This window comes from Pleurodeles waltl, chromosome 6 (assembly GCF_031143425.1).
Source record: "Pleurodeles waltl isolate 20211129_DDA chromosome 6, aPleWal1.hap1.20221129, whole genome shotgun sequence".
Taxonomy (NCBI): domain Eukaryota; kingdom Metazoa; phylum Chordata; class Amphibia; order Caudata; family Salamandridae; genus Pleurodeles; species Pleurodeles waltl.
Genome location: NC_090445.1, coordinates 1,437,744,728 through 1,437,768,777, shown reverse-complemented (window position 1 = coordinate 1,437,768,777; position 24,050 = coordinate 1,437,744,728). Strand labels below are relative to the sequence as shown.

The window sequence follows — 24,050 nt, the reverse complement described above, 5'->3', positions numbered from 1 at the left end:
CAAAGTATTGTGAAGGTGGCAAACTAAATACCTTCTGCAAAATCCTCATTTTTGTAGGCAAATTCAACATAAAATCACATATTCCTGTGTCCTGTTTGTCCGTTTTTCTTAAGCTGTTGGTACTGTGTCATTTAGTAGCTAGCTTGGAAACTGATTCTCTAAATGTTTTATGGCTATTGTATGTAAGGTGCCATAGGCATGCCATACAAGGGGGCTGTAACTTCCCTTGCTAAGATGTGTATTACCGATTCCTTTTTTTTTTAATGGATATCTCTAACCACAGATTGAATGTCCCAGCATGCCAGACAAGATCTGGAGAACTTCAGCTGCGCTGCAGCCACAGGTGGAGTCGTGTCGCTGCATGCTGGCTCCATGATTCCATGATCACCATGGTAATGATGGAGTGGAGTCACATAAAAGCACCACCCAAACGTGCTGGCATTTCCTTTCTTTCCATATCTTTTGATGCACATCTGGAGTTCCACTACCAAGTTTTGTTGTTCCTCCAGTGATTTACAAAACTGTTAGACAGTGTGCTAGGGAATTATAGCCCCTCCAAAAACTACAGGTTTTAAACCATCCCAAGAGAGCAGCAAGTCACTGTCAGGCACTGACCTGGTACCTGAGCTCCTGTCACAACTCCTTAAGTTGTGGGACATGTGTGCCCTCATGCACCCGAAGGCGATATGGGATCGGGAGGTTAAACGCTACATCGCTGAACACAAACAAAGGTTGTGATTGAAGCACAGATATTGCTCCCTCTCTAGGTTTCTTTCTCTTGAACAAATACTTTCTTGCTCAGTCTTAAGGTTAGTCAGAGCCCTGACACAAACACAAAAAAGACTACGTAAGACTCTGCCCCATCCCACCTCTGTCGTTCTAAACAAAAAAAAAAAAGGTGCCATGGTGTCAAGATAAACATTGTGGTCAATGGCATGTGCAGCTGTAGATATACATGCTCTTTATACATCAGACATCTAGTATTGAGTCTGAATGTGTACAAGTTGTTTTCCTTCAAAGAAGCTATTAAAGTCAGGAGGTACCCTCCTCTCGGTGATAATGGGCATTGACTCCATTGTTGGATTGTTTTCTTACTGCCATCGGGATTGGACATGTTCTTCAGGGCTCTGGTTCGAGACCGTTTCAGGTTCCCTTTGGACCAGCATACACTTCCATTCTCATAGGTGTTGTTTTAATGCATGTTCCATCCACGTACATCGAAAACAAGAAGAAAATCATACTTGGTCGGTTTGACGAGTTTCGCTCCTGGCCTTTATACCTCGCACGGTCAGGCTTATTTTATTTTCACAATTCCGTACTGCTGATGGAACGGACACCTTCTCAATTTTTTCCGAGGTGCCACACCAAATATCCACACACACACCACCACTCGGTTTCCAACCTTTTTCTATCTCCTGACCATGACGAGGAAAGCTGCGAGACCTGTTGATCGTTTTGATCAAAGAAGACGCTGTGTGATCATCGGGCGCGTAGAAAAGAAATGCATTGCAAGGAGTTGTAAGAGACATCGGACATCTTGGATATTCAAGACATCGAACCAGATGAAGGGCCACATGAGGGTTCCACGGCAGCGGAGGAGGCCGTTTCCATTCCAGACTCCGAATCGAACCCTGAGGCTGAAACCAGCGTGCACACACAGGAAATTACATTGGCACAGCACGGAATGAGTAAAAAAAGGCCCCTGTCATACCCACCAAAAAACATTCAGCACCGACCGAACATAAGACTGCAGCGTCACCACGGCCGTTAGGCCATGGTAGGCACCGAACAACTGCCAAGGATGCCCTGCCCTCTGGGTCGGCACCAAAGGCTAAGCCTAAAGCTCCCGCCCATGTACCGACTCCAAAGACTTTGGCATCAAACCAACTATCAATGTCTTCGGTTCCAACCACACCGGCACCAAAACTCAAGCCCTCTTCAGCATTGAAAATTTCGACACCTCTATCCAAATTGACTTTTTTGCCACTAGAGCTTATTTTACAGACTATGGCGAAGAAACTCGATCCGAAACAAAAGACAATACATATTCAGCCTAATACTGGTCAGATCGTTGCAAAATCATTGAAGCTGGCACCATCCCAATTTAAACGTCAGTCTTCATTCGGGGAAGCCATTGATTTACTGACAGCTCCTAAGAACAAGAAAAACGACATGGCCACCAGTCCAATTCCTCTGCCTTTACCACCCTCTCCTCCACCTTCTTCACCACACCACTTACAATCAAATATAGAAGATATTTTGGGGGGAACTCCGCAAGGATCTTCACAATCCTATGTAGAAGATCAAGGGGGGATGGTGATGATGTACAACAGCCACCATTAGACCCTTGGGACACATGACATTGATCCACCAGGTGATACAGACCCAGAACTATACTCCGCTAAACCGTCTCCACCAGATGATATCACATCTTTTAATGAATTAGTAGCTAGGATCGCTCCATTTCATCAGGTCCCATTACACATGGACCCTACAGAGGATGATTTTTTATTTGAAACTCCATGCTAAAGGGTATGACACTGCATGTAGGTGACATTTTCAAAGACCCTGTCTGTGCTAGGATAATTACACCTATAGTTGATAAAAAAAAATATATAAGGCAGCCCCTTCCGATCCTGCTTATATATGAGGTCAAATTCAACCAGACTTCCTTGTAGTATCAAATGCTCGCAAATGAGCTAATTCTCAAACTTCCAGAGATGACTCTCCTCCATATAAAGGCTGAAAACTGATTGATGCATCATGTAAAAGGGTGAGGGTTCAAGCAGCCAACCACTGCAGAATTGCTAACACCCAATGACTGTTAGCAAGATACAGTAGAGCACAGTGAGATGAAATGGAATTCCTTATTCAACATCTCCCAGAAGAGTTTAGGAAAAAAGGACAACAACTTGTCCAGGAGAGCAAGTTAATCTCAATTAATTCTATTAGATGTGCTCTTGATGCAGCAGATACAGCTGCAAGGGGTATAAACACCAGTGTACTACTACGCAGATAAGCCTGGGTGCGTATATCAGGTTTAAACCTGAGGTGCAACAAACACTCTTAAATACCCCTTTCGATCAAGAACACTTTTTTAACCAGACGTAGACCAATCACTTGAAAAAATGAAAAACGATGCTCAAGCCACTAAAGTTATGGGGACTTTTCAAACTGCCAATAATCGGGGTTCCTTTTGCAGGCCTACCTTCAAGCCAGGGCAATAAACAATCAACATCAGACTTCTCTACCTCTTTTAGGCAAAACCTTTCAGCACCCCCTTCTAGATGGTTTTACAGAGGCACATGTAGGAGAAACAGTTCAATAGGTCAAAGAGGAGGTGTCTCCACACATGCTACCCCTTCCAAATCACAGCAGTGGCTTTCTTCTGATTCCCCCTGATCATACAACACCTATCAGGGGACGTCTACAACATTTCTTTCCCAACTGGCAAAACATAACAGACCAGTGGGTGTTGGATATTATCCAACATGGTTATTGCCTGGAGCTCATCAACACACCTCCAACATACCACCCAGAAAACACAAACTCTCTGTTAAAAATGGTCAACTGTTAAATCAGAACGTACAGGCTCTCCTTCAGAAAGGAGCGCCGTTCATCAAAAAGGAACAGGAGTATATTCACTAAACTTCATTATTCCCAAAAAGGACGGATCACTTCGACCAGACTTCACAGTAGTGAAAAATGAATTTCAGAGTTTTTCACCACCAGGACATATACAAAAGCATATGTTCATGTCCTGCCTTTTTCCTACATAGCACCCTGGGGCCTACCTTAGGGGTGACTTATATGTAGAAAAAGGGTAGTTTAAGGCTTGGCAAGTACTTTTAGATGCCAAGTTGAAGTGGTAATGAAACTGCACACACAGGCCTTGCAATGGCAGGCCTGAGACATGGTTAAGGGACTACTTATGTGGGTGGCATAATCAGTGCTGCAGGCCCACTAGTAGCATTTAATTTACAGGCCCTGGGCACATGTAGTGCACTTTACTAGGGACTTGTAAGTAAATCAAATATGCCAGTAGGAGATGAACCACTGTTACCATGTTTAAAGGAGAGAGAATATGCACGTTAGCACTGGTTACCAGTGGTAAAGTGCACAGAGTCCTAAAACCAGCAGAAACAGCGTTAGAAAAGTGAAGAGAGGCAGGCAAAAAGTTGGGAGATGACCACCCTAAGGCCGTCAGGTCTAACACCTATGCTTTTCCACCTCTCCTCCTTCTTCTATTTGTGGTGAGGAAGCTCAGGCAGACCCCTCTCACCCTCATTTTGGTAGCTCCCACTTCGGCACGTCAACTATAGTTCACAACACCCCTCGAACTCTAAGTAGTTCCACACGCATAGCTTCCCCTACACCCAGACCTTCTCACTCAGAACCATGGAGAAATCAGACACCCAAATCCCAAAGAACTCAATCTTGCAATTTGGCTCCTGAGGTCATAGAGTTTGGATATTTACAATTACCTCCAGAATGCATGATCATTCTTACGGAAGCACGCAAACCCACAACTAGTGCATGCTGTGCTCCTAAATGGAAAAGGTTTGTTTTGTACTGTCAAAACAAACACATTGAACCATTTAATGCAACTATTCAAAATATTGTTTGCTAATTATTCCATTTACAAACTTGTGGGTTAGCACACACTTAAATACTAATACACCTTGCAGCAGTAGCAGTGTATTTACAAAACAGACAACACTTAACGTTGTTTAAAATACCTGTCATCAAGGCATTTATGGAAGGTCTTAAAAGGGTAATTCCACCTAGGGTATCTCCAGCACCAATATGGAACCTTAAAATTGTACCTACTAGACTTACAGGACCACCATTTGAGCCTCTGCATAACTGTCCACTCTTATTTCTATCTTGGAAAGTAGCATTTACTTCACTAAGACGTGTGAGTGAGCTTCAGGTATTAACCATGGAGGAACCTTTTTTCCAAATACATAAAGATAGGGTAGTCCTTCATACCAACCCAAAATTTCTTTCCAAGTTTTTTTTCCACATTCCACCTCAGTCAATCAGTTGAATTACCGGTTTTCTTTACACAACCTGATTCAGTTGTAGAAAGACCTTTACATACTTTAGATGTTAAAAGAGCATTAATGTAATAAATTGATAGAAATAAAGATTTTCTTAAAATTGAACAACTATATTGCTTTCTCACCTTCACACACAGTGAAGGCTATATATCTAAAGTAGGTACATCAAGATGGGTAATTAAATGTATTCAAACTTGCTATGCTAATGCTTAAAGAGTTCTACCCATAGCACCTAGAGCACACTCAACTCATAATATAGGTGCATCTACAGCTTTCTTAGGTAATATACCAATAGCTAACATTTGCAAAGCAGCCACATGGTCAAATCTGCACACATTTAGTCTAAACACCATTGCGTTTATGTATTAGCAAGACAAACAAGCAACTGTTGGACAAGCTGTGCTTCATACTCTTTTTTTCAAACAACTACAACACCCACGGGTTCGCCATCGCTTTTGGAGGGCACTGCTTTACAGTCTATGCAGAGTATTTGTGTCTACAGACATACATGCCATAGAACAGATTATGTTACTTACTCTGTAAGCATCTGTTTGTGGAATGTAGTGCTGTAGATTCACATGCACCCGCCCTCCTCTCCAGACACCCGTGGCTATTGCAGTGTTATATTACAGTTCATATCCATGGACCTCTCTATCCAACAATCTATTCACACCCTATTCTCACCCGACTGCGTGAAAAAAATCTAACAATGGAGTCAATGCTCATGCGCACTATCACCGAGAGGAAGGGCCACTTTACCTTGTGACTCTAATAGCTTCTTTGAAAAAAATAACTTGTACACATCTGGACCCAACACTAGATCGCAGAAGTATGCAGAGCATGTGAATCTACAGCACTGTATGCCACGAACGGATGCTAACAGTATAAGTAACATAATCTTTTCTTTAAGTCCTCCAGTTTCAAAACTGATTTCCTCAGCTTGTTCCGACACACAGTCATTTCTCTGGTCCCATCGTCAACCCTCCAACAGATTATGATATTCAAGGAGGTTGTACTGCATGTATTGATTGAGATTCCAACTCCCTCTGATATGACATATGGAGTTGTAGGGACTACCAGTTGCATTACCACCTGAGGATTCTTTTAAGACCGTGTCTGTCCTCTTATGATTAGTTACCAAGTCCGTACTGACTGCAGTACAGACTTCCACATCTCACACAAGATCCATGTTTTCTCTTGTTGCACCACCACTTTTACTAACTCCACCTGTGCCCATAGAAGACTCTGTGCCAAAACCCATTTCAGACCTCGAACCAACCTCAACCCGATATCACGTTACAAGATAACAAAAGCACTGCTGGTTGTTATGTAGCCTGAGGTTCCATTCTCTTTTTTACTTTGACTCTTACTGTGTACAAGACACACATGGGAACCCACAGGACACTGATGAGCAGGGTGATGGGGTAACTCCTCCCTCACAGTACTGATGATACACTACAGTCAAGTTTATAAAATGGTAGTATTGCTTTACTCTTGAAATAATAAGACGCGATGCCAAAGGTATTCAGCACTCTTAGTCTGGATAATGTATTTATTAAGGCACTTAAACATCAAATAAAAGACACAAATATATGAGAATAAGAGTATAACTCAAGTGCAACAAAACCTGTGTATATAAATACACGTATAAGTGCATAAATAGGGTGATCAAACCTTGCAAAGAAATGTGCAATACATCAACAGAGCATGTGTACATGGGCCAAATAATCAAGATTTAATATGCATCACTGATTGAGTAGTCAACATCCTGGCCAGCACAACTGGGGAGCCCTCAGATCAGTCAGACAGGAGTCTTGATCGGGACCATTAAATGACCCCTGGCCAACGCGAGAGAATTCTAGAAACCGCCTCCCGTCTCTTATATATTTAAAGCTGGCTGTACTCGTCTGCGTTGGAAACACTCTCAGAAGCTGGCCAGACTCCCATGTTTGTTCCACGGCAGAGCCGTACTTTCTTTTTGGCAAAACAACCTCAGCCTTGTGAACCTTATCAAATGCTCATTCCACATATTGTGTTCCAGAAACCTTCCTGTTCTGTACTTATGAAGAGAAAAAACAACTTATGTGAAGAAAAACACCTGTGCTGCCTTGCAACTGCAGCAGGACACAAAATGGAGTCACTCAAACAAGATGGAGTTGATGGTCAAATGATGGTCAGCTCCACGTAGCATCACAGACTCCTTCCCAGAAACAAAGGTTAACATGGACCACCAACTGAATAAGGTGCCTCATTTGCAGCAGTGGTCAGAGGGCAGCTGAGATGCTAGATTTGAGACAAAAACAAACATTCTTATAGAAATTATCCAACTAGGGCCAACTTTGTCTGTTCTGTTCCTACCATGTAATGATGCCCTTACTGATAACTTCTTGGCTATTTAATCCAAACTTGTTTGCCAGTCAGCCAGCTAGTAGCCTGCAAGAAAGACTGCTCCTGATGATCCAGTCTTCCTAAGTAAGCCAACTACCTATGAGAGCACCATTGTGCAGGCCTCAAGTAGCAAGGTCTGTCCCAATTTCTTTCAGACAACCCCACCAGATAGCGAATGCAAAATGACTGATGCATATGGTAGAAGAATGTTTTCTTCTGCAAGCCTGGCACTTGGGTCCATAAACGTAGTTTCATTACTGAGCAGGCATATGCATGCTTGGTGTGACACTGCCAGCACGTTATTGCCAGCAGCCCTGGTGGACTGAATAGGTTCTCTTACTCTGACAACACATGGTGGACAGGCTGCATTGAAGTACCTAATCCATACGGGCTTGGATACTACAGATCACCTTGGCAGGGCTTTTGGCATCAGTGTCATGCTTAGAAGGCAAGCATATGTGGGGTGGACCAGGCATTCTGGCAATGTGCTAGCATCCCTAATCAATATGCTCTTCAATTGGTCCAGATTCTTTGGGTGTTAGACTCTGCACTAGAGAGGTTTAAGGATAGCCAAGCCCACTGCACATTGTTTGGGGTTACAGAAATTAGTGAAACAGTTCCCCCATACATTTAGGAAATTCATAGGCTCTTCCAGGGGGCTAGCCTACAGGCATTGCCAGCCTTTCTAACCAGTAAAGTAGCATATAGTCCAGTCCATTTGGAGCTGTGGATGTGAGACTGGCAGACACTTCAAGGGCAGCCCGGTCAGCAGTCACAATTTCCTCCTCCCTCCCTACAGTGTCTGTCAAGACACTTCAGTATGTCCTCAACAGCTTATGTCAGACCAGTTTGAGGCAGTAAATGGCATTTCATACGGGCTGGAGATCTAATATGTCACACAAAAGGATCATAAAGATCATTTAAAGGGCTATACTTTACTTTTAATTTATTCCCTGCCCTACACTGCTCTTCATTTCTTCCCTGTCGCATCTTCCTCCTGCACCAGAACAAATTTTGGAAGAGCACTTGGCCTTCCTGATGCAGGAGGTAATCTTTCACTCTGTAGGAGTGTCATCGAACAGGTACTGGACTTTGAGTAAAGCAAGTATATTATTCATGGTACGACCTCACCCAGAGAAAGGAGAGGGGATTACGCCTATCCTCGCCCTTCACCTGTTAAATGCTTTATGCAGAGGGACCGATTTCAAAATGTCTATTCTAGCTCAGATCATACCTGCCCGAGACCCTAGAAACTGGATGGTGTCCCTTGACTTCCGGAAAGTGTATTTCCTTATATTCATCCTGCCTTCCCCAGGCGTTACCGCCAGATCAATGTAGGCCAGGGTCATTTTCAAATGTTCCCCTTCTGTCTTACCTTCACCTCTCACATGTTCACAAAAGTGATGGCCTTTGTCACAGCCCTCCCTGACATCACTTGGTTTCACCATCAATGAGCCGAAGTCTCTCCTGAGGCTTCCAGCTATTTGGGCATTTCTGGTCACAGTAGTGGTCAAGAAGCTTCTTCCACAGCATGTCCAGGATATTCAGGGTATGATTCTGATGTTTGGGGATCAGTCCTGGAACTTGCAGTCTGGCGTCATTCACCTTCCGCATCTTCAACGCTGGGTGGCACAAGCGAACCCTGCAATGAAACGTCAAATCCTAGTGGGGTCTGCATCAGGGTTGCCTCTCCACTCTCTTCAGGTTTCAAGGCAGACTGCTCAGGATCTGCAGTGGTTGCTGTGAGATTCTGAGCGGAACCACGACAGGCTGCTCTCCCTTACCCACCTAGAGCTCGCAGTTGTGGCAGATGCATCGCTGCTGGGTTGGGGAGGGGTGGTCACCCAGGCTAGGTGGAGATCAGTGGCCTCTGGTCTCTGGTGGAAAGGCTGCTGCTTATTAACCTGCTGAAGCTTCGGGCAATCCACTTGGCCCACAAAGTCTTCCTGCTTTCCATTAAATGTAGATTGGTGCACATTCCTACTTAAAACACTACTTCCATGTCGTACTACCGCAAACAGGTCAGAGTGGGTACTTGCGACTGTGGTAGGAGATTTGGCTGGAACAACAGAACTTTTTCTAGTTGCCAACCACATAGCAAAGTCTTCTGAATGCCAGATTGGATGAACTGGAAAGCCCTCTTGTAGTAGGTCACTAATGGTGTAACCAGCTCAAGGTGGTGCAGGTTTTCTCTGTAGGGGGAGTCATAGCTAGATCTATTCACCTCTGTTGGAAACCCACTGTGTCAGCAATTTTGCATGCTGGCTTTTCCTTCAAAAGACTCATTAGGAGACTTGTTCTGACTGAAATAAAGCAACAGACTTATGAACTCCTTCCCATCAATACCTCTTCTGCCTTGGGCTAAGAAACAACTGGGCCCAAGTCATCTTATTTGCCCTGGACTGGGCCAGGAGAGTGTGGCACCCAGAGCTTCTGAACCTGAGCATTTGCCCTCTGATCGATCATGCTTTGCTTCAAGAGATACTCATGTTTCAGCAGCAGGGCAGGGTCCTGCATCCAAATCTCCATACCTTACACCTCATTGGTGGAGCAATGTAATGCATTAGAGTTGCCAAATGAGGTGGTGGATGTTCTCCTTGCTGCCAGACACCCTTTCACGCAGTCCATCCAGTCTGGGCACTGGGGCAAATTTGTTGCTTTCTTTTGATTCCTGAGCCACCAACTCTTCAAGCCAAACATTCAGATCTTCTATTTGAGTACTTCTATTACCAGCAGAGACAAACTTTGGGCACAGTTTTTCCTTTCTGCCCTTTTGGTCTTATGTTTACAGGATTAACAGTCCTTGTTTAAGTCACTAGTTGTTATGTGTTCCTTTAAAGTTGGGACAAATTTGTTACCTTCCAGACGATTTGTGATGCTGCTGTAGAACCTTAACCTGGTCTTGAAATTCTTCATGTTCACACCCTTCAAGCTATGCACACCTGCTCCTTAAGGCTCTCTTAAGGTTTGGGAAATGAGTCTTCTCGTCCACCAGCGGGTGCTTTGATTAGAAAATGTCAGCTGGGGTTCTGTTACCACAACCTTTGGGATTCAGTGGTTCAAGTCCTCGCAGGGGTCCCACAGGATCTTCGATGTATCCTTTCTCAGGTAATACAGGACTGACATGGCATGGCAAAATTCACAATTCGTGTCCACAGGGCATGCCATTTTCACCACTGTCTTTATTCATTGCCACGCTTGGCTGTGGTCCACCGTTTTTTCAGACAGTGTTCTGTTCCTCATGAACATGCCATTCGATTGGACTGTCCTATTTGAGAACAAGGCAGACTCTACTCTTGAGTGTTTAAAGGAGAGCAGGGCCACACCATGCTCCATGTGGGTGTCTGCCCCACCTGGCCAACCACATGAGCCTAACTGAATTTGTTGTTTCAGCTGAGGCACCGATACTGCCAGCCAGTCCAGCCTCTCTAAGGTGCCCAACAGTTTTGCTATGGAGGCTGTGGTTCCCACTTTCCCTGTGGTCAAGGTCAATGGACTGCCCAGCCTATTTCCATATACCCGTCCTGCAGGCCCATCAGCGACAAGTGCTGTTTGCGATGAACATTTTTTAGTTCATTATGCTCCCCTTTGGTCTCACCAGTGCCCCTTGGGTGTTCACGAAAGCGATGGTAGTGGTGGCAGCATGCCTTTAGAAGTCAGGGGTGCCAGTCTTCCTCTATCTCAATGACTGATTGTTGAAGGAGTGTTTACTCCAGGCAGTTGTCAACCACCTCCAGACTACATTGAAACTCCTACTCCCTTTGTCATACCACAGTGGGACCTTAACTTGGTCCTTAGGTTTCTCATGTACATTTCCTTTGAGCTGCTTTGCAGCTCCTCCTTGCGGCTTTTCACCCTCAAGACAGTGTTCCTCGTCGCCATAACATCGACACAGCATGTGAGTGAGCTTCAAAGTGTCTTTATAAACCCACGGTACACCATCTTCTTCCTAGACAAGCTGATTTTGCAGACACGGGCATCTTTCTTCCCTAAAGTGAAGTCATTCAATGCCGGCCAGGACATCACCTGGCTGTGTCTGTCTCATCCCGATAAGGAGGAGAAAAGAGACTTGCCCCTTGAGAGCATTGAGATTTTACATCAATCATTCCAAAGAACCCTGGGAGGAAAATTAACTCTTTGTGGGGTTCTCTGGAGCAAAAAAAGGCTACGCTATGTAGAAGATAACCAAGTCCTACTGAATTGTGCTCATCATTAAGACCTGCTCCTCTTTGGCTAAAAAGCATCCTCTGGAAGGAATACATGCTCATTCTATCAGGGCCAAAGCTGCTACTACTAGGTTGCCACATGGAGTCCCTTGTCCTGGACATTTGCCGGGCGCCTACGTGGCTGTACTTCCATACATTGACAAAGCACTATTTACTGGAAAGTCAGATTTGCTGAGAGGGGCATTTTGCCTGCTTGGTCCTGCAGTATTTTTTTTTTTTTGTTAAAGTCCATCCACCTCCTAATAGGCACTGGTTTGGTATCTATGCAAAGGGTGAGAACTCTGCAGCTGAAAGTCTGTTTGTAGAACAAGTTACTTACCTCAAGTTAACACTCTTTCTGGTTGATACTTTATCAACTGCAGTCTTAATTTTGATGAAATCTTTTTCACTATTACCTTGCCGCAAGTGCTGTTTTTTTTCTCTCTGGAAACTCTCTAGTGTATGTGTGTGTATATATCTGTTCGATGGCATGTGTAGCTGCAGATACACCTGCTATGCACAGGTCCTTCCATCTAGTGTTGGGCTCGGAATGTTACAAGTTGTTTTTCTTCGAAGAAGTCTTTTCGAGTCACAGGACTGAGTGACTCCTCCTTTTCGGCAACTTTTGGCGGCAAGGCTGGAGGAGATAATGAGAAAAACAAGGAGGAGTCACTCCCCAGTCAGGACATCCCCTAAGGTGTCCTGAGCTGAGGTGACTCTTACTTTTAGAAATCCTCCATCTTGCAGATGGAGGATTCCCCCAATAGGATTAGGGATGTGCCCTCCTCCCCACAGGGAGGAGGCATAAAGAGGGTGAAGCCACCCTCAGGGCCAGAAGCCATTGGTTACTGCCCTCCCAGACCTAAACACACCTCTAAATTGAGTATTTAGGGGCTCCCAGAACCAAGGAAGATAGATTCCTGCTACCTAAAGAAGAAGAAGGACTGCTGACCTGAAGCCCTGCAGTGAAGACGGAGACGACAACTGATTTGGCCCCAGCCCCACCGGCCTGTCTCCCTACTTTGAAGAAAACTGCAACAGCGACGGATCCAGCAGGGTCCAGCGACCTCTGAAGCCTCAGAGGACTACCCTGCATCTAAAGGACCAAGAAGCTCCAGAGAACAGCGGCCCTGTTCAAGAAACTGCAACTTTTTGAAACAAAGAAGCAACTTTTAAAGACCACACTTTTCCCGCCGGAAGCGTGAGACTTTCCACTCTGCACCCGACGCCCCTGACTCGACCTGCAGAAAACTACCACTACAGGAAGGACTCCCCGGCGACTGCAAGCCCGTGAGTAGCCAGAGTTGACCCCCCTGAGCCCCCAAAGCGACGCCTGCAGAGGAAATCCAGAGGCTCCCCCTGACGCGACTGCCTGCTTCAAGGAACCCGACGCCTGGAAACCACACTGCACCCGCAGCCCCCAGGACCTGAAGGAACCGAACTCCAGTGCAGGAGTGACCCTCTGCCTAATCCAGGTGGTGACTACCCCGAGGAGCTCCACCTGTGCCTGCCTGCATCGTTGAACAGACCCCTGGGTCTCCCCATTGATTCCTATTGAAAACCTGACACCTGTTTGCACTCTGCACCCGGCCGCCCCTGTGCCGCTGAGGGTGTACTTTCTGTGCCTGCGTGTGTCCCCCCCAGTGCCCTACAAAACCCCCCTGGTCTGCCCTCCGAAGTCGCAGGTACTTTCCTGCTGGCAGACTGGAACTGGGGCACCCCTATTTCCATTGAAGCCTATGTGTTTTGGGCACCACTTTGACCTCTGCACCTGACCGGCCCTGAGCTGCTGGTGTGTTAACTTTGGGGTTGCCTTGAACCCCCAACGGTGGGCTACCTTGGACCCAACTTTGAACCCTGCAAGTGTTTTACTTACAATTGAACTTAACATTTACTTACCTCCCTCAGGAACTGTGGATTTTTGCACTGTGTCCACTTTAAAAATAGCTTATTGCCATTTTTGTCAAAACTGTACATTCTATTGTGAAAATTCAAAGTTCCTAGAATACCTGAGTGAAATACCTTTCATTTAAAGTATTGTTTGTAAATCTTGAACCTGTGGTTCTTAAAATGAACTAAGAAACTATATTTTTCTATATAAAAACCTATTGGCCTGGAATTTGTCTTTAAGTGTGTGTTCCTCATTTATTGCCTGTGTGTACAACAAATGCTTAACACTACCCTATGATAAGCCTACTGCTCGACCACACTACCACAAAATAGAGCATTAGAATTATCTACTTTTGCCACTATCTTACCTCTAAGGGGAACCCTTGGACTCTGTGCACACTATTTCTTACTTTGAAATAGTATATATAGAGCCAACTTCCTACAGTGTATGAGGGAGTTAAATCTTCTAATTAGAGGTCTTAATATTATGTAATTTTGTGTACTACAGCTACAAGGAAGCTCTTGTATGAGTGAAACATGGTTGTTTTGGCTGTTATTTTTTATGAAGAACCAGCTAATAAAGAAATGTTTTAAATTACATCAGCTGGCAACTGTTGAAGCATGATTGTTAGACTTTGAACACAAGCTTTTTTAAATTGATTGAATACAACCATTTCCTCTCTGTTCTCTTGTATAATTTTAAATGCTGGGTTGTTGGACAGCAAACCCAAGGAGGTGGGCAATGACTTGATATTGAAAGATAGGGAATTTATTTGTAGTGAGGTAAACTGGTCCTTAGATGTCCTAGTTATTTGAAATCAAATAACAGGCTCATGTTGGTAGTACATGATTTACTCAGAATGTCACACTTTATTCTCACATGGTTGAGAACAATATGAATTTATAGAAAATGTGCTCTAATTTTAGCTTTCAGAGCGCCTTCCATAACCTCTATGTGAAAATCATGAAAAAAAACTTTTCTCTCAAACATGATTAATCAAATCCCAGAAGAGGATCAACATTATTTGGATAAAATTACCTTAGCCCAGACAATTCCTAAAGTTAGTATGATGCCACCAACCAGTGTTTTATATTGTCAACCCCCTCCCACATCTCCTGAAACACAAATTTCTCACACGACTGAAGGATTTACATCCAGTTACAGAAAGCCTGCTTTCTGAGTAATGTTCAAACTTTCTACCAAATTGTTTTCTGTATTGTTTCCCAATATTTCCTATGGGAGATAACAATGGAAATCATTGTTTAGGGAGATCCCCTTCCACCTTTTTCTTGGCTCCATTGGATATATTGCCACAAACCTCTGCAGGACCGAACTGATTTGGATGTTTTTTTTCTTTGTTGAAATGTTTCATGAAGATTCGTCCAACAGCAGCAAAGGTATTAGCAAAAGAAATAAACGCTGTTCCCATTAAAACTGGCCTAATTATATATAAACACAGTGGCGACCATTCGTAACATGTTTGTCTGTGGCTGCCCATGCTGTGCATACTTACCCTAAATCACCTAGTGTTGATCCTGGATGTTGGCATCTTGTTTTTCTTCAAGGAGGACCTTTTGTGACTCCTCCCTTGTTCCAGAAAACATCAGATCGCTGTGGCTGCAGCTCAGATTGTTTTCTTTCACCATTAAGCTTTGGCGTTTAAGACACTGCTCCAAAGTGTTAAAATGTGCCACGATACCTCGGTTTGGTTCATTTGATATTTTTTTTCTTGAGTTTTTCAGAATCTATTCAAACATTCTGCAACATCAACTAAATGTTTCCTCTTAAAGCCTCTCAAGGCTACTCTTGAGCATGCACCAAGGACGTATCCATGTAGCAAACTCCTTTCCATTTTTTCCAAGGTACAATATGAATTACGCCTGGTCTTATCGCCTCAACGTCTGTAATCTCTGCCTATCCCCAAAGCACAAAGAGTCAGCATGCAAAAAACTCTCAGACATATGAGTAATAGATGGTGGGCACCCTACAGCACGTAGTGCAAGGAGACTTAATGCATGGCCGACATTTTCTGAGCCAAAGATATCCATGAAGCTGAAGAGGAAGACGCTGACCCTTCTGTCATCCCTATTGGCCAAGAACTAGAAGAACTTGAAGAGATGGAGGCCTACTTCTCTGAGCCTTCCGAATCAGAGAGATAGGTCAACTCCCTGAACAATCACTGCAGCAGCTTTAGGCCCCAAGATGAAGTCGACACTGCAACTCTTCAGGTCAGTCTTGAAGCACACACTTTTCAAGGCAGGATATAGCTCTCACATTAGTGTTGAGGATTGGACCCTGAGCCAAAGCTCAAGAAGCTAAGCCTTTGAGGAATGTTCTTTTAGGTGCCAGACCGATGTCAAGCAAGATTATGGGCAGTGGCCCTCATAATGCTGCATCATCAACAAGCTGCCCAGGCACAGAGAGGACTCACTGCACCAAAGCCACATCCCCTATCGGCATCGAAAGATCAGAGATGTCTTTACTGGGGAAACTTGCTAATATCCTGGATGAGAAACAGACAAAACTGTTAATTTACCCAGACATTGGCAAAATTTTCACTGAGCCTCCAGGCTCCAGGACTCAACAACATCCCAAAGAATCAGCGCCTCGCTTTCAAGGAATAACCACATTCATCTCCTCCTCTACCACAACCAAACCTTAAGAAGGTCAGACATATTCTATCAGTCCTCTTTATTTCCACCACTACCTTCCACACCTCCTTTATCACCACCACCCCTCTGCCTCCACATTCCATACTGACTGATCCAGGAAGCCATTTCTACTTTCAAGACCGTGTGGAAAAGCCCTTTATGCAACAGGGAGTGGGGTGGGAGGAGCTAAGGATCTTAGTAAGACAATATGGTTGACCTACAGGATGACTGAAGCACTGACTCCTGTGCCAGGTTAGCGTCCCTTCTGTGTACTCTGACACCATTGATGGGTTTTAAAATATTTATCCTCCTTTACAGATCATCAGTACTTCATACCATATATTACTTGTTTTCCAACCATTTATTGTAGTTCTACATGTGATCACAAAGATGAAATCTCCATACAAAAATATCATCGTAGATCTTGGTTATCTGCTTCATCTTAATGATCTTGATTAATTTTGGGCCGCTGCCCTTCCCCCGGGGATATATAATCCTGTTGTGTAAAAAATAGAAGTAATCAGTAAGGATAGATACAGTCCCCAAAACATGTAATTCAAATGTAAGCACTGTCAGTGTCATGCGACCCTGTCTTCATGCAAGTGGTGGATGAATATCGATCCTGTCATGTGGTGAACAAAATGAGATGAACAAATTGTCTCCTGTGGTGATCGCTGTGCATTAAACCAACTAACTTTGTGCTTTTGAAACCATGGGTGAATGTTGTGACCAATTGTGATTCATAGGGACTAGGACGTGCCTCAGAGACCTGTTTCAATCACAGTAAACCTGCGCATTAAACAACACAGCTCATTTCCCATAGCTAATAATGTCGATCTTGTGTTTGCAAATTAAATCAAACAAGCGAGGTGAAAAAAGCAATGTGAAAAGAAAATTTTAACATAACTATTGTGGCAATGAGTTCATGCAAGCATCGTATATTAGTAACCGGTGCTGTTCGCCTCTTTACCATAATTCACTAGTTTAGATAATAAAACACATATTTAGTGCACCTTTTTGCTGGCGGGCGCAACCGCGAGGTGAAAAAACATTAGCATGACTCTAGTGCCAAAGGGTTAGTGCATGTATTGTGTGTTACTATCTGGTGTTGTTCATCTTCTTCTCATAGTGCGCTTGCTTTAGTGAAGCGCATGCTTACTACATCTTCCCCACGTTTAGCGCAACCGCTCAGTTTTCTGAATGTGAAATTAGCACACATACAATTCTCTGTCTGGACCAGAGGTTCTGATTATGCATCTCTTTCCATGCTTTATTTTCTCAGCTGCCAGTCAAATAAGAAATTTAAAAACACTATATTTCCCATAAAGTAAATGTAGTCACATGACCAACCATAGAGATACTACTCTATAAAACCCTGCAACATCATACCACTTCCTCTTTCTTTGCTGCTCCGCAGCCAGTTAAGTGCTCGTTGACTTTACGATTTAATTACAAGGTGTTCAGTGTGTTACGCGTTATTTTCTTGGTAACTGAAAGCGGAACGCGAGTTCTTCTCGCAGTCCCAGAAATTAGTGGAGCAGGAGAGGGAGCGTCTCCTCGTTCTAGTTTTAAAACGGATGTGCATGCGTGTATTGGCACGCACCTGTAATCGCGGCAGAGGAGGCATGGGTACAGCATCGGACGGTGCGCTTCACCACTCTCTTTATAGTTTGACTCAACAAAGTATCAGTTATCCTTCCTCCATGTGCATCATAGTGCTTCCCACGTCATGTTGCATCAGAGAGTGCCCAGGGTCGTGAAATTCAGCACAGGCCTAAAGTGCTTCAGGCGCCTCCCTCCGCTCTCTAAACATAATTTCTGCACCTGCTGGGGTTGCACTCCTCCTGACTATGACTGGAAAATTATATTTATTGTTTGTCATTTTGCCTGCGCTATCATATCCCATCATGATCCCTATGAAGAGGACAGAGGGGATTACCAAGAATTTTCCTTCTCTTTTGAAGAAAACCTGCTGGAAGCACTAGATAATAATGTGCGATTATCAGATAATAAGGCATTAGCCAAGGCCCTCGGTCCCGTGACCTCCCACCTCAAGAGTTTTGCTCATCATCAGGGCTGGCTCCCCCACTTCCTGCCTCTGGTGACCCAGCACCTAAACCATCTGAGCAAACAGAGGAAAAAACCAAGAGTAAAGCCAAAGCAAAGCAATGCCACCCGAGGCCTTTGAACAACTGTCTACGACAGTCCTAGACGAACATGGATATAGCCATCCTCAACCGCATGCCTCCTCTTCTGATGATCCCTTAAAGCTGTGGAACCTTATTGGTTCGGATTCATCCAAGGGCTCTTCGGACAGTGATCAGGACGACGTCCCAGGGCCCAGCAGAAAAAGGCATCATGATCACAGTTTGGAGCCGGTCTCTAACCCCCCAAAGGTACTTACCTTTGATCCAACAGAGATTGTCCATCCCCTATCCACCAACTGGACTCCTCTGCCAAAAGTAGCAGACTATGTTCAGTCACACCTTAGACAAGGTTTTGACAAGGAGGCCAGAACGAGGCTAAAATCAATGTCCCAGACCAGATCCAGATGGTAAGGTGACAATACGCCTGAAGTGGATCCATCTATGGTAAACTTCATGAAAAATGGTCGAGACCCCAAGAAAGGACTGGACAGAGCCTGGCGTTCCTGCCAGGATAAACTACTGGATATTTCAGGGCCCCTTACTAAAATCCTGGAATTGGGATTCCATTCTAAGGAGTCTGGTGTTCCGGTTGACCAGGACATATTGATAGGATGGGTGCAACACTCCGTTTGCCAACTGGGTAATGTCCATGTGGCCATGTCCATGGAAAGGAGGAGGTCGATCCGCATGCGTATTGACCCTAAGTTGAATGACCTGGCAGCCTCTGAGGCCGGTCCGATTGCACAGGGCTTACTTTTTGGGGGTCCTTTTGTCAAAGATCTGGCAAAGTTTACAGCAACGTATAATACGTTGGACAAGGCATACCTGTCTTTGAAAAAAATCTTACGTAACACCCTTTTTGGAAGGGCTGGATGATATAGAGCCCGCTCGTCAGGCAGTGGATTTTACCAGGGCTCCCAGCGTGAAGCCTTCAACAGGTCATGTGGAGGCTGGCAAGACCAATCCCCTGACCAGACCTTCTACCCCTGACCAGACCTTCTACCCCTCCAGACCTGAGGAGGTCATTAGTGTTTCCGTAGGGGCAGAGGTTACCACAGTGGTTCCCAAGACACAGGACATTCAGGTGAGAATTCTACCTTATTCAGAGGTGATTTGAGGGGGGGGGGGGAGAATTCAGTTATTTTTACACAGTTGGGCACTCCTCACTCAGGACGCATGGGTCTTAGAGTCATTTCAGGGATACAAACTGGAATTTTACAGCTCTCTAGTTCAAAATTCGCCCCCTCTACAGATGTCTTTTTCCCTACAAGATCAAGAGCTTGTAGCAGAGGAAATACTTTCCCTGCTGTGCAAAGACTGCAAATACCTTTTGTCTCCTCACCCGGAGGTTTCATCAGCAATGTTTTCTTGGTCAGCAAAAGAGGCGTGGGTTCCAGCTTTATGCTCAATCTAACAAAAATTCAATTCATGGACAATAATATACATGCATTTCAAGATGGAGGGTATTCATGTCCTACGAGATCTTCATCAAGAGGGTAACTGGATGGTCAGATTGGATCTGAAGGACGCTTACCTCTCAGTTCTTCGCTCCTCACAGGCATTTTCTTCAATTCTTTTGGTGGGGGCAAGGTTACAAGTACAAGGCTCTGCCATTCGGTCTCTCATCAGCTCCATGGTATTTCACCAAGTTAATGAGACCGGTGGCAGAAGCTGTCCATGCCAGGAACGTCAGACTAATCGTCTACCTCGATGATTTACTCCTGATGGCCCAAGATCCCCAGACTGTGATTCTGCACCTTTCCCGGATAATCCAGTTATTACAGGAGCTTGGATTTGTCATCAACCAGCAAAAATCTTGCCTGATCCCTCCCCAACAGATGGAATTTTTGGGATTTCAGATAGATTCAGTGTTATCCCAGTTAATTCTCCCCTCTCAGAAAATTCAGAACATCAAGAAGGAATTGAGGTCTGCCTTGCGAGACCAGATAATATCGTTGAGGTCCGTAGCACGGATTGTGGGTCTCCTAGCCTCGTCTATTCGGGCGATATTCCCGGGACCTTTACAAGGTACTTCAACATCTTAAGATTCAACACCTGCGGAAGGGGTTGTCGTATTCAGATCAGATTCAGCTCAGTCAGAGGCTAAGTTGGAGTTGAGTTGGTGGTTGACTCACATGGAAGCCTGGAATGGCAAGGCAGGATTTGGCACGGCGATTTGTGGCACTGCTCCGGATGTCATTTGGAATCGGATCTCAGCAGGTGGGGTTGGGGCGCCAGGTGCGGGTCCCTCTCCACGGGGGTAATTGGATGGAGAACGAGCTTCATCTCCACATAAACTGTCTGGAGTTGTTGGCGGGATCTTTTGTGATCAAGAGCCTTTCCCCTTCCAAGTCAGATTGTTGCATTCTGCTGAGGATGGACAACGTTTCAGCAGTACGCTATGTCAACAGGCTGGGGGCACGAGGTCTCGGATGTTAGCAGAGATTGCCAAGAATTTTTGGCATTGTCTGCAACACCGGATTTTGGTCATTGTGGAGTATATTCCAGGTGCGAAGAACTCAGTGGCGGACTGGTATTCTTGTCACCTCAGAGACTTCAGCGATTGGAGGTTACACCCACAGATCTTTTAATAACTCAATCGCATTTGGGGTCCTTGTTCAGTGGACCTGTTTGCCTCCAGGAACAATTGACAAATTCCTACCTTCTTCAGTTGGCCTCTCGATCCGAAGGCTCTGGCGATGGATGCGTTCTTGCAGGATTGGTCCATCCACAAGGGTTACTCTTTCCCTCCATTCAGTATGATCCCCAGGGTTCTTTCTCTGGTAAATCGTCAGAAGGCCGGGTTGGTCCTAGTAACACTGTTGTGAAGAGCACAACTGTGGTTTCCCTTGGTTCTGGAAATGTCGTGCAACATTCCTCTTCTGAGCCCTCATCTCCAGAATCTTCTACTGGAGCCGAAAGGCCTTCCACATCCTCTGATATCATCGAACCAGCTCAAATTAGTGGCCTGGAGGATTTCAGGAATAGATGGAAATTGCCAGGGGTTTTGGCTCAGGCTTTTGCCTACATTGATCAGGTCTGGTCCAATAATACATTGATCAGGCCTGGTCCAGTAATACCCATAAACGATATGCTTCGACATGGTGTAGTGAAAGGAGTTTGGATCCCTCTCAGGCAGATAGGTGTTCCGTAGTTAATTTTCTGTCTTCATTGGCTGAATCAGGACTGGCTTATAGGTCAGTTAACAACTACAGATCTCAGCGGACCATGTCCCTGTCAATGGTAAGTAAACCAATTGGGGAGGACCTTTGGTATGTAAGTTGAGGTGTTTTTCAATCCCCTTCAACCGAAATACTCGTGTGAGACATCACCATAGTGCTACGGTTTTGTAAATCTTGGCCGGATAACAGATATTTGTTGTGAAAGCAGTTGTCGGCAAAATTACCTATGTTGTTGTGTTTGATTTCTTGGAAAAGAGTTTCAGATGTCCGAGCCTTGGACCTCAAGGGTCGTCAGTTTTGTCCAGAAGGTGTATCCTTCTTAGTTTCCAGACAGACCAAGACTAACATTAGGTTAGTTTCTTACCCAGCTTTTCCTAATGATTATAAGCAATGTGTGGTACATTGTCTCAGGGCTTATGAAGACGCGACTAGTGAATTTCACATGGACCCACAAGGGCAATTGCTCATTGCATTGCAGAAGCCTTTTAGACCAGTCTCTGAGTTTCTAGTCAAGAGCAGAGGGATATTGATCAAGATCGCAGGCAGGACGTTCTCGAGTGCCTCTAGTTCCAGATATTTTGAAGTTGTTTTTTGTAGGACAGAGTTATACGTTTAAATGGTGAACTCACGTTTATTGGAATGCGTTTATTATGTCTATCTCTGCAAAGGTGGAGGAAGTGGTATGATGTCACAGGGTTTTACAGAGGAGTATCTTTACGGTTGGTCATGTGACTATATTTCCCCTAATGGGAAAAGTTGTGTTTTTAAATCTCTTGTTTGATTGGCTTCTGAGAAAATAAAGCATGGAAAGAGAAGCGTAATGCTCACCTCCGTGTCCTTAATAGAATTGAAAGTTCTTAACTCGATAGCTAGAAATATTTTCATTATGCACTAGTCTGACTATTATGACCCTGAGTCAATACCTGGGTTTCTAAACTCCGGTATAACCATTTGTAAGTGAACGCGCTTACCTAAGTATGAACGCATCCTTCTTTCCCCTCATGCTGCCACCATACTTACTGTTTAAATGATCCATTCACCCTAAAAATAGACGACGGACTCTGCGTTATTCACCCTAGGATAGTTCGCGCCATCTTTTAATGGCAGTATGTATTCACCTCTTACACCTCACCGAACCAGCGGTAATACCAAATAAAATAGTATTGAGATATAATAGGCGTACCCAGTTTACAAACGCTGGTAAGGTGTAAGATCAATCGTTAAATGTAATGGAAATGTAACTTAGGGACTCCTGATTATAAACAATAACTAATCCGCTCAAAAATGCTGTATTACAAATAAACATGAATTATAAAATTAATTACAGAAAACAGCTTAATTCAAAACGGCCATTAAGTGGCCTGGGGCTCAACAGTCCACTTTCTTTATCCAAAACGATTCTCTTTGCAATAAGGTTTTTCTGTTGTCAGTCTCCAACACCATAAATTTCAATTAATTGATAGTGTGACCCAGTGTGTGAAAATTTGTTGCTCCTGTCGATTTGTCATTTCTGGTTCAGGTATTGCTTTTGTATTCAGTTATTCTGGCCTTTAATTTTTGTTCTGTTTTACCTACGGATACCCATCCACATGAGCATTTCAACAAGTAAACCACCTTTTTGGTGTCACAAGTGGCTGTAATCCTCAGTATGATCTTCATGACCTTCCATGGATGTGTGATAGTTACTCCTCTAATGATGTTGTTACAGTTTCCACAATTCAAACACGGCATAGTCCCCCTGTGTTTGCGGGGACCTGAGTATCTCTGCGATGTACCAACAGTCCTGTCAGATTTTTTGACCTTTCATATGCAAATAGTAGAAGTTGTCTAAAAATTCCTTTGAAATCATCTTCTGTTTGTGACACAGGCCAATACCTCAATATTATTCTCTTCAATTTAGCACTTAAGGTGGAGAACTTACATACATAGACCATTCTTTCCACTTCTTTGTTGGTCTTTTTTGATGTTAGTAAATCCATCCTGTTTTTGGTGTTTACCCGATTAATAGCTTTCATCATACCATGGCTGGGGTATGCATGTTGCATGAACTTCATCATGCGATCTTTACCCACTTAAAATTTTGTCGAATCTGAAATGATGCATTTGATTCTGAGCAACTGGTAGTATGGTAAATGCATCTTCAAAGATCTCTGGTGAAAGCTGTTTGTCGGAAAGTGCCCTATTTCTTGGCATGGTTATCCCCAATTTTTGCCTGTTTGTCAATGTGTTTGACTGTATTCACTGGGATCCTGCTAACCAGGACCCCAGTGATTATGCTCTCTCCTCTTAAACATTGTTGTTGGAAACTTTTCACCCCACATTTGGCATACTGGTGCCCCCATGTAAGTCCCTAGTATATGGTACCTATGTACCCAGGGCATCGGGGTACCAGGGGATCCCTATGGGCTGCAGCATGTATTATGCCACCCGTAGGGAGCCCATGCAAAGTGTTCTGAAGGCCTGCCATTGCAGCCTGCATGAAAGGTTGCATGCATCCTTTCACTACCAGGTCACTGCACCAGG

The 24,050-nt window shown here is 44.3% G+C and overlaps 1 protein-coding gene across 1 annotated transcript in view; it reads left to right on the top strand.

Annotated features, from left to right (window-relative positions):
• LOC138300931 (inhibitor of nuclear factor kappa-B kinase subunit alpha-like) overlaps positions 1-24,050 on the top strand; it is a 417,875-nt gene that overhangs the window by 252,465 nt on the left and 141,360 nt on the right. The window lies entirely within an intron of this gene.